The sequence below is a fragment of the Amborella trichopoda genome, chromosome 3 (assembly GCF_054954075.1).
Source record: "Amborella trichopoda isolate Santa Cruz 75 chromosome 3, AtrichopodaSantaCruz75HAP2 v2.0, whole genome shotgun sequence".
Lineage (NCBI taxonomy): Eukaryota > Viridiplantae > Streptophyta > Magnoliopsida > Amborellales > Amborellaceae > Amborella > Amborella trichopoda.
In genome coordinates this window covers 41,493,567-41,504,842 of record NC_142338.1, presented here as the reverse complement: position 1 = coordinate 41,504,842, position 11,276 = coordinate 41,493,567, and the positions used below count along the sequence as shown (strand labels likewise).

The following is an 11,276-nucleotide window of genomic DNA, read 5'->3' as shown; positions in this document are numbered from 1 at the left end:
CATCTCGTACATCGTTAGGGGTATCTTTGGATGACAATGAACCTTATCAGAAGTATAGACGATTTTTTCTTAAAGTCGTGTAATCTTTATAATATTATTTTGTTAGTTGTTTGGTACATACTTTATATTATTATTATTTAATTTTGTTAAACAAATTTCAGTTATTTTATTTATTTCTAACTAAAAACATTTATTCTCAACAAATTACTTTGAATGAAGTAAAAATAACATGCTGAAAAGATAAAGTTGTAAATTAAAACACCTAAGTTTACTTGAGATAATTTTATAAGAGACGTTGTCATTTATTATCATAAGTAATATTATTGAAACTGTAAATTACCTATAATAACAATTACATCCAACAAACCCTAAGGGTAAAATAATGAAGGCCAATTTAGATGCACTTATTGTTTTCTTTTTAATTACAATATAAATAAAAATTTTCTCTCAGAACGGATTTTACGTGTTCTTTTGGTAATCATTCGCAACATATATCAGATTTGATATCACATTTCAATGGTTATTGGTTTTGTATATGGGAATAAATTTTCTGGTTAAGGATCCTATCTAATTTGATAATCTATTTTCATAGCATTTGTTTAAAATGCAGGGGTAGAGTTGATCCGTGATATCCTGTTGGCCACCGTGCCACTATTAAAACGGATTAGTTGAATATTGGTTCAACATTATGATATACTTAAGAGAAAATTATGTACGGACACTTTTTTGGGGCTGTCGATTACCATTCGGTATCTCACTTTTCTAAAATTATCAGCACATCCCCCCGCCCGGGGCCTGTTTTTGCCCCTTAAGTTTACCCCCTAAGTTTGCCCCCTGTCCGGCAATGCAAACACCGGACATGGGTTTTTTATGCACTCATCAGAGCTATCCAGTGTTTGCATTGCCAGATGAGGGGGTTCCTTTTTAAGTATTGTTCTTTGTTGTCCAGTGTTCGTTTCTGAAGGTAGAAAGCCCTACCGAACCCTTCTTCACCTCATTTCTTTGCAACTTCCACATAAAGCCACACCTTTGAGAAGAAAAGTCCCTCGCCTCTCTGAGAAGAAAATCTATCGTGCTGAAATCTACGTGAATTACTTTCCTTTTGTGTAATAGTTGTGTATTAATTTGTGAAATTTTTTTATTAATGGCAGATTGGGGTATTGAGGCTCAAAAACTTAACCTTTAGATCATAAAACTACTTTAATGATAAAATATGAATACATTTTGTTAGGGCTTTGCTAGTGGAATGAATTAGGAGTATTTTGGAATAAATTTGAAGATTATTTTTTGAGATTTCAAGTAGAACAAGAAAGGAAGGCGGATTGGAGGGTTTTGTGCTTGTTTTACCATTTTTTTGACATGTGAAATATCAATCTAATAGTTGGCTTATGTTTTTTGTTCTTGTTTTCAATGATAAGATTAAGTTTTAATTTAAGAATGAGATGAACTCATGAAATTTGACCAATGCCCATAGCCTATCTTCTTATTTGCATTCTTACTATAATTGACGTGCATACCGGGATAATTGTATGAGTTGATGATTAATTGGAAATTTATGGATTACAAAAAAGCAATATCTTGCACATAGTATTGAACATGTTGATTGTTTTTCTTATCATTATTTTTCTGAATGAATCTTTGACATAAAGTAAGAAATCTCTATCAATTATGTGGACCTTATTGATGTTATACTCCTCACCAGATTGATTCATGGCCACTGGTGGAGTGAGGTTATTGGTTCTCCATAGTGGTTATTTTGAGCATAACCAGAACGGTAGACGAGCAAGTTACAAAGAAAATAACTTAAAAGCCATACTTTATAATGGGGGCCACTCACTACAACAACTAAAGGCTCATATGGGGTCTATATTGAGTTCTGACCCAAACAATTTAAAAATTATGTATCAAGAAAAGGACCAGGAAATGAATTTAATGGAATTAATAGATGATGAGGATGTAATATGTATGTAGATGGTGGCCTCCAATGTATACGTAGGTGTCGCAAACTAAACATCGCAACCAAATCCAGTAGAGCATCAGCCTTTTTTTCATGCATCTGCTCCATCAGCAAGAGATAGGTATGTGTGACAAAAAACCTTCAATTATGCATCATATTATCGTAACTGTCCTAGTACTTATTGAATGAATTCAAATTATATTATAACTACATGTGGATCGATACCTACTAAATGCTCAAAATGTTTTCTCACAGCTTCCCTACTGTAAAAGTGAATGTCCCTAGAATGAGTAACATAGCTGCAGAGCTGGAGTCTGAATCCGAGGACAAGCCATAAATGGAGCATGATGTGTACGACATGGCACCTTTAGAGACCCCGTTCAGATCAACACATCCAAGAGTGGACCTAATTGTGGGACAGAATTTTGATACAAATATGGAGTTACACAATCACTTCGTTGATTATGTGAAATATCATAACTTTGTGATTAAATTGAAATGATCAAGAAAAAGTGAGGACATACTATAAAAGAGCACTGGATTGCACTTGGCGCATGCAGTACTCTAAAGTCGGAACAACAAAATCCTTCAAGGTAAGAGAATTTATAAATGAGAACACTTGCAAAGGACCACTGGGCAGGGCACATCAGCCATTGACAGGAAGCCAATGGGTTGCAAAAAGATTAAAGCTCGACTAAAAGACCAGATGACCCTCAGACCAAAAGATACTACAAATGATGTTCAACGGGATCACACAATCACATTATCATATATCCAAACTTGTCATGACAAACGAGTTGCAAGGGCTAGGCTCAAAAGTTCAATCATATACTGAACTACCTCTCTATTTTGAGAAATTGAATATCTCTAACTTTGGAACTATATCCTTCATACAAACTAATGAGCACTATAGATTTGAGCATCTTTTTCTTTGCTTTCGTCCATGGTTGAATGGATTTCTGTATGGTTATAGGACACTATTAGGGTTAGATGGGATGTTCTTGAAGGGAACATATATGGGGATCCTATTGACCGCAATAGCTGTAGATGCTAATCATGGTACGTTTCCTGTTGCATTTTCATGGTAGATAATGAGCACACTAAAAGTTGGACATGGCTCCTAGAGACTTTGAATGGGGTGTTTCATCATCAGGTAGACATAGTTTCTCGATTGATAACTGTATCAGACCGTCAGAAGGGATTGCAAGCTGCAATTCAGTGTGTATTCTTGGGATTGTATTCAGCGCATTGCATGTGCCATATTGTAGATTGTTGAAAATTTTAAGAGAAAATGGAAGAACATAATGTTCATAACGAAGTTTTGGAATGCCACACATGAATTATCTATTGAAGGGTTCGAGGAAGAGATGTTGAAAATTAAAGAGACAGATGAAGGGGCTTACAAATGGATAATTAGACAGGGAAAATAACACTCAGCGAATGATTCTTTCGAGGGCAAGAAGTATGATCATCTTACATCTAAGATATGTGAGCAGTTTAACAGTTAAAACTTTAGAGGAACATGACAAGCCTCTCATCGCGTTGTGTGAAGGCATAAGAATGAAGTTAGTGAAGAAATTGGTTGGACATCGACAAGAAACTGAAATTTGGAATGGTATGCTAGTGCCTAAGGTACAAAAAGTAATAGATGAACTAATTGAGAAGTCAAGGTTCATGCATGCTATTATATGGGTCGCAGGTAAAAAATATGAGATCCATGATGAGATGGCACACGCTGAAGATCTAAATTCTCATAGTTGCACTTGTAGAGTCTAGAGGAACATAAGGTTGCCATGTACCCATGGAATTATAGCTATGGATGTCTATCACCTTCAAATAATAGACTTTTGAGAGTCGTGTTTCATTGTTCAAGCATACAGGACCACCTTTGCAATTGAATTCCCTTATGTACTAGACTCAGTGCCTTTGACTGGAGCTTTGAACAGAACTGTATATTCCCTAATTAGGAAGCGACATCTAGGCAAGCCGAAGAAGCAGGACAGAAGCCAAAACACCATGGGATATGCCTGCAAACCTTGTGGTGAGGTAGGCCACAACATGAGAACCTGTAGAGAACCAATCAATACTCCACTGCCTCCAACATTCCGCAGAGCAAGTGCTTTTGGATCATCTGTCCGGCCTTCACTATTCTAATGAGCTTGTTTATCAAATTTTTACTATTTAAAGTGCTATATGTGGTCTACAAAAATACTTTTGTATTTGGATGGTGTTGCTTGATTTGAGAAAGAAACTCACATATTTGAATACTTTGATGATATATTTTGGCACTTCATTAGAATGTATTTTAATGTTGTTGGGTTGTTTGGCTTAAGATCTTATTGGATGGGATGTAAAATTTCATGTAAATTTGATGCAATTTTGCGATGTTGGATTCATGCAGCATTCACAGTTTCATGTAAATTGTGAATCCAGAGTGCTGGAATATAGTCATGCGTATGTGTGCATGATGTAATTTGTGAGTGAATAAACTCACTGCTAGTATAAATGATTGGATGTAAGATCGATGTAAAATTATATGTTTCCAGCTTAATGAATCATGTAAAAAAGCATTGCCAGAATGCATATTAGAATTTTGTCCAGTAGATCAAGTGCCGGACAGCTCTAAATGCTTTACATCAGTGAGTCTATTCACTCACAGATTACATCATTAACCTGGAAACCGATATGTAAATATTAAAATTACATCAATTTTTTATATCCTTCATTAACTTGGAAACATATTTATCAGTGAGTCTTTTCACTCACAGGCTCAATAATTCATTAACCTGGGAAAACATGTGTAAACATCAAAATTATATCACTCATTAACCTAAATCTAATCAAAACTGAAACTGACTGAAACTCCAAGAAGCCAAAATTTTGATTCATATTTATAAATTTACATCGACTCTCCACCATCAAAAGTTTAGAAAATTACATCGAAAAAATCAACATCCTCTTCTAGGGGGAAGGCTTTTTCTCTTCTTCTAGACCTCAGGGGCTGGTGCACTGGGACTTACTCTCATTAGTCCTAATCTCATGAGACTGTGCAAATCGTCTTCTTGTAGCTCTTTCGCGGTGTATCTGGAGCTGCGGCTCAACAATTAATCAATGCTCTTCTTCTGAGTCATCACTGGACTCCTCCTCATTCACCTCCCATTCTTCTCCAACCAACTCACCTTTATACAAGATCACATCTTGCCTGAGCTCCTTTAAATATCAATCTTTCATCTTGACATCTTGAGCTGCCAATGCATTGTTAATAATTTTACTTATTTATAATAGAAAAATATATATGAAACTTACAAATTAATGCATCCAACACTAAAAATAGAGAATAATTAGCAAAACAAAATGAGTTTACTTGAAGGAGTGTCACACACCCAGCAAGGTGACAAACTAGTGCCGACATATCATCACATAATAAATCTTTGTTCCCCTTCTTTACTTTAACAGTTACGAACTTCTTTACAAGTGTATTTACCAAGCCAGCAGTAGCAAATGTCCATATATGGTCATCTTTCATGTACAACCGTTCTCCATCCCCTGCTGTACCAATTTCACCTTTGTGTGCCATAGGCTCTGAAATTCATGTCATGATGTGTTGGTAACATGCATACTAAACTAAATGACATAAACACTTATTTGCAAGATAAAACTTCATTAAAACTCACTTTGTGATTGACATAAACACTTACTTCCATCGTTTTAACAACAATATCATTCCTTCACAACCTACTAAATGTAAAATATCTACAAAAGTACACAATATCGCCCAAGAGAATAAAATATCTGCATAAGTAACAAAACTACGCATTTGCATATGTTCAAAACCAGGGCAATTGAAGTCAGCGAGTGATAAATAATGAACATAATAACCAGAGTTTTAACATAAAAAAAATATGGATCTAAACAAGCTGGTCATAGTCTCATTACCATGTCGACTGATAGAAAACAAGATTTCAAGTTAAAATGGAAAGCAGAACAGAGATTCAACTGAATCATAGGCTAGTCAATGAAGTTCCATGCCTCTATTTCAGTCAATTAAGCAAAATGCCCAAGCTCCAAAGTTCACAAGTCATGTTCTAAGCCCAAAAAATTTAGGTCCTACATCTATTTCTCACAATTAAGAAACCTAGAGAGTAGAGTTTTAACATAAAAAATAACAAATTTCAAAATTCATATGTCATATCACTATTTGCAATTTTGAATATAATAACTGAAGTTTTAACATTAAAAAATAAAATAAATAAATAAATCTAGATCTTACCATGTCGGTTGATAGAAAACAAATTTTCAAGTTAAAATGGAAATTGAATAGAGGTTCAACTGAATCATAGGCCAGTCAATTAAGCTCCATGCCTCTATTTCTGTCAATTAAGTAAAATGCGGAAGCTCCAAAGTTCATAAGTCATGTTCCAGCCCCAAAAAATTCAGGTCCTACCTCTACTTCAAACAATTAAGAAACCTAGAAAGCAATTGTTGCCAATGTTCGAAAGACAAAAAAGAAAACAAAGGGTTCCTGAACTCCAACAAATATTTTGAAGGGTAACTTTGTTTCCCAAAATGTAAAAAGAACCCCATGTCCAATTTCATATCCAAGCTTCAAAACAGTAACTACAAACGGTTGGGTATTGCTTTTGATTGAAATTCTCACATACATCACTGCTCAACATCAACAATACTAATAGAAAAACAAGAGCAACTACAGTATTAATACATTGTTGTTAATTGTTCTAATTAACGACATTATATTCATACAAATCGAAGGTTCCTAAAATACCATCCCTATGACAAAGTCGTACATCAGTGAATCATCAACATGGTAACCTAACCACATTTCACAGATCCATTGAACCTTAAGGATAGATGAACTCATCATGTTTGGGAAAATAATAGAATCGCAAAACGGGAGCCCACCACTATCGAAGTTTACAATACTTCTATCAAAAATATATTCAACCAACGATAAGAGCTTGGAAATCATACATTCAAGGCATTCCCAATCCTCCTTTTTACTTATCAATATAATGCATTCATCTCTCAATTACATAGCATATTCAACAAGAACTCATAGTATCCATTTTTTATCAAAATCAATAGGAAAAATAAACATTCATTTGTTAAATAATAATCCTAATCTAACATTTATACATTTTGGGGTTGTTCTATCCCCCAAACCCTAATCCGCCAAATCTCATTTTTCCCCAAAATAAAACAAGTATCTTAAACATACATCATTAGCGGTTGCGGCTTGAGAAGCCTACTCCAGAGAGCGAGAGGGATGGACTCGAAGGTCGTAGAGAGATATTGAGGAAAGAGAGAACGAGAGCAGCGAAATTTATATCTGAAAGGTCTAGCAAGGTGTTAAAAACCCCAAACAGCAGTCCGGTATTTTGAAAACTGGACAACAACCACAACTTACTTAACAAAGACTCAAGTTGTTCAGCAATGAGAGTGACAGACATCATTTGTGACTTAGAGAAAAAAAAAAGTGCTCAGTGTATTTGTTTGCATCTAAAAGTGTCTGTACGTAATTGTCTTTATACTTAACACCAAAATATTACAAATAATAATAATAATAAATAAATAAATAAATAAATAAAAAACAACTTCATAATACTACTGTATTAAAAAACTTGCCAATTAATTCTCTCCACCTTCACGATCATGGGTAGAACCAAAAAAAAAAAAAGATTTTAAAATCCAAGGGCTAATTTAGATACCCAGAAATGTCCCTCCATGGAGATTGCGTATCTCCACTATTTGTATCACAAAATAAGAAAACCGCTCTTCCACCAAAATAGCGGAATTGTGGTATCCATGAAATGGTTTTCATATGGACCTGAAAGCCCGTTTTTAAATCAAGGTTATCAGGAACTGATGGCCAAACTTGTGAGGTCACCGGTCCTGTTGGACCAGTTACGTAATTTATAAATTATAAAAATTAGAATAAGCCACTTACAAAGAAGAGATAGAAAAATCCATAATAATATTGGAAATCGAGAAAAACTTAAGGAAAAATACTAGGAACAAAAAATAACATCTATCAATTATAATGTTTTTCATAATCCACAATTTATTGAAATTAAAGTGTTAAAAATAAATAAATATAAAAACAAAAATAACCTAGCATTTGTTTTTTAAAAAATACTTATAAAGGCTTTGATAATAACTATAAAAACATAAATAACCTAGCATTTGTTTTTTAAACATTACATATAAAGGCTTTGATTATAAATATAAAAACAAAAATAACCTAGCATTTGTTTTTAAAAAAATATATATAAAGGCTTTCAAAAAGGAAACAATAGGACAATGAACTTAGATAAAACAAACATGAACAAAGGAAATAACATATGGAAAAAGTTTATATAAGGTTGCAACCTTAAAATGTACAATTGCAAATGCACCTCAGAAATCCATAAGAAAAGGTTGTTTTAATGATGAAAAACCTCTAATTAACTATCTCGACAACAAGATGCATGAATAAGAAGAAAAAAAAAAGATTTTGAATCCTAGAAAAAGTGCATCTTGCAACACATTATCGACACTATCCATTTTCAAGATTTTTATATGTTTGTAGATCTACTTGATTTTGACCATTTTTAAAGTTTAAATTCTATAATTAGATATGAAAATAGATTTTAAGATAATCCTAAGAATTTTTTACACCGAAATTATATGTTATGATAAAATTTGGAGGTGCTCCTTAATTGGATTGTTTAAGGTTGCAACCTTATAAAAACCACACCCATAACATATTTCATTGATTTTATATCTATAAAAAAATTTGGTACATAACAAAAACCCTAGAAAATCAGAACTTTTTTCCAATTTTTAAATGCAAAACAAAAAAGGCAAGAAAGTAGTTCATCTTGCAACAATTTTTTCAAAAGGGCCCTTAAAGTAGTTCATCTTGTAACAATTTTTTTCGGACCTTAAATTTCAACTATTCATATATCAGCAAGATCTCCACCATGTTTGGCACTTCAAACTCCACAATTTGGAGCTAGAAATGAATTCTCAGGTAATCCAAAAGGATTTCAGGTGCAGAGGCACGCTCTTCCCGGGGTTTTGAGGTCTAGTTTACCAAATTTATTGTAAAGTCACGGCCTTTCTAAAACCTCATCCATTCAATTCTATAGCTTGCGACTTTCAATCGAATGTTATTCATGGAAAGAAAGAACTCGGACAACACGGACTCGATTAGTCGACCAACATAGGATTTTCTGAATTTTTAGATTCCATCTTGTACAATTTTTTAATTAAAAATATTAAAAGACCAACTAAATGGAAGATAGTTTTGCACCTAATATAAAAGGATGAAGTTTCTAGAAGACCTAGGCTCTATGAAAATAAAATAAAGCCTCACCTTAAATCCTTGTTTGGAAAGCACTTTTGGCAACGGATATTTCCATGGTGGCTCAAAAATCAATTTTGTACATTAATAGTAAAATTTGAAACTAAAAAATGTACAGTTCTTGTGGTTCCCTGAACACTTATTTTTAGTGCTAAATGAAGGGTCTAAATAATTTGTTACAATATAAACTATTTTTAGAGCTTGAAATTTTATTTTTTGTTTTACAACCTAATGTTCAAGCCGAGATGATCCATGTATAGGTTTTCCAATACTTATAGAGTCGCGGCCCTATCATACCATTTTCATAATATATTTCAAAATTATACGTAAATGAGCCTCAGGGAGAGGGGATTTCCACTATTCATGTACAATATAGTTTTAATTTGTTGTTATATAAGAATATTCATATATATATATATATATATATATATATATATATATATATATATATATATATATATATATATATATTAATCCTTTTTTTTGGGTAATTCAGTGGAGATGACGAGCCATTAACCGTTTTCTAAACCGTTATTGGTGTTTTTGAAGGCGTTAGGCGAGAATGGAAGCTTAGACTTTACTTGGGGCACAAGTAGTGCTACCACCACCACCACCCCAACCCCATTCCCTATAATCTTTTATTGTTGATATCTTGCATTTTTTTGGATTCCAGATCTTTTATTTTAGATTATCAAACTAATATTCCCGAGGCCACATGACTAAAAGGAGTAATGGACCATAATTGCCCCCTTCATAAACTATCCGCTTTTAAGAACCACAAAGTTTATATGAGGTGTCCAGCTTCTACTATTGAATAAAGGTGCACCATTTTGAATAGGGCTAGTAATGGGTCAGGTGGCTTAGCAGGTCCTATCAGCCTAGCCTTAAAAAACTAGGGCATGGGCGAAGATTGTGGCCTAAAGGCCAGGCTAGGATGGAGCCATCACGGTCCAAGAGTTGGGCTGTGCTGGGCTTAGACTAAGGCCATAATAGGGCCAGCCCTGTTTAAGCCTTTGTTTCCTTTTCTTTCTTTTGTTCTTTTTCTTTCCATAAAATCCAATACCAAAATAAAACTCCCAAGAGCAATAGCATGTGTAATAAATTTGGGAAATATATAGAAAAATAAAGTAAAAACAAAATGCCAACATCAATGATATAAGATTTACATGGTTCATCTTGTAAGGCTACATCCATGGCTTCGGTGTTAGCGAAAATTGGTGGAGCGCGAGACTAACCCGAGATCAAAGAAGAGATGCCTTGAGGCTGGTGATTGCGGAGCCCGGATTTTTCTTGCCCTTTAGAGTGAGTGAATAAATTATTTTTGTTCACAAAAGCTCTGTGTTTTTTTTTCTCTTATTGCTGCGTTCTTCTTCTCTCTAGCTTCCCTTTTTTAAAGGAGAAGAAAATGGCTTTAACGGTTATATTTCCAATGGGTATCTGAGAAAGGTCTTCCTTGATCCTAGGGATATCCATCCAACATTCATATGAACATTGGTTTATGTGAACGTTGGATAACCATAGCATTCCTCCCAAAATGGTAGGTAAAGTCACGCGAGGCCTTATGACCATACGTGTCAACATCTCCCACTTGACCATAACAACTGAGCGTGATAATCAGTCACATGCATACTCCGAATTTTGAGTATGACCCTTTAAGTAAATTTCTTGTCACGAGGTTTTTCTCACTCTTTCGTGGATATGCCTCTCATAACAAATGTCTATCATGAGAATTTTTACGCTTATGCGGATTTTGTCACTCATAAAAAAAAATGGCTGACTTAGACATTTTTAAGTCCCATTAAACTAGTGCACTTAGACAATAGTTCAACAAAGTGTGCTTAGACAATAGTTCAACACTTGTCTAAGCACACTTTGTTAATGTCTAGCATGAAGATTTTTACACTTAAGCGGTTTTGTCACTCATGAAAAAAAATAGCTGACTTAGACATTTTTAAG

At 34.0% G+C, this 11,276-nt stretch overlaps 1 long non-coding RNA gene across 4 annotated transcripts; it reads right to left on the bottom strand.

Moving 5' to 3' along the window:
- Positions 1-4,810: 4,810 nt before the first annotated feature.
- On the bottom strand, positions 4,811-7,843 carry LOC110007291 (uncharacterized). 4 transcript variants are annotated; one of them, XR_016051101.1, is made up of 4 exons: positions 7,601-7,843; positions 7,194-7,304; positions 5,341-5,539; positions 4,811-5,202 (listed from the first exon to the last, which is right to left on the bottom strand). It is a non-coding gene; the product is annotated as an uncharacterized LOC110007291 (long non-coding RNA). The 4 variants fall into 4 exon arrangements; XR_016051102.1 differs by having other exon boundaries at positions 7,684-7,843; XR_016051103.1 differs by lacking the exon at positions 7,601-7,843 and adding an exon at positions 7,383-7,566.
- Between the last annotated feature and the right edge of the window lie 3,433 nt (positions 7,844-11,276).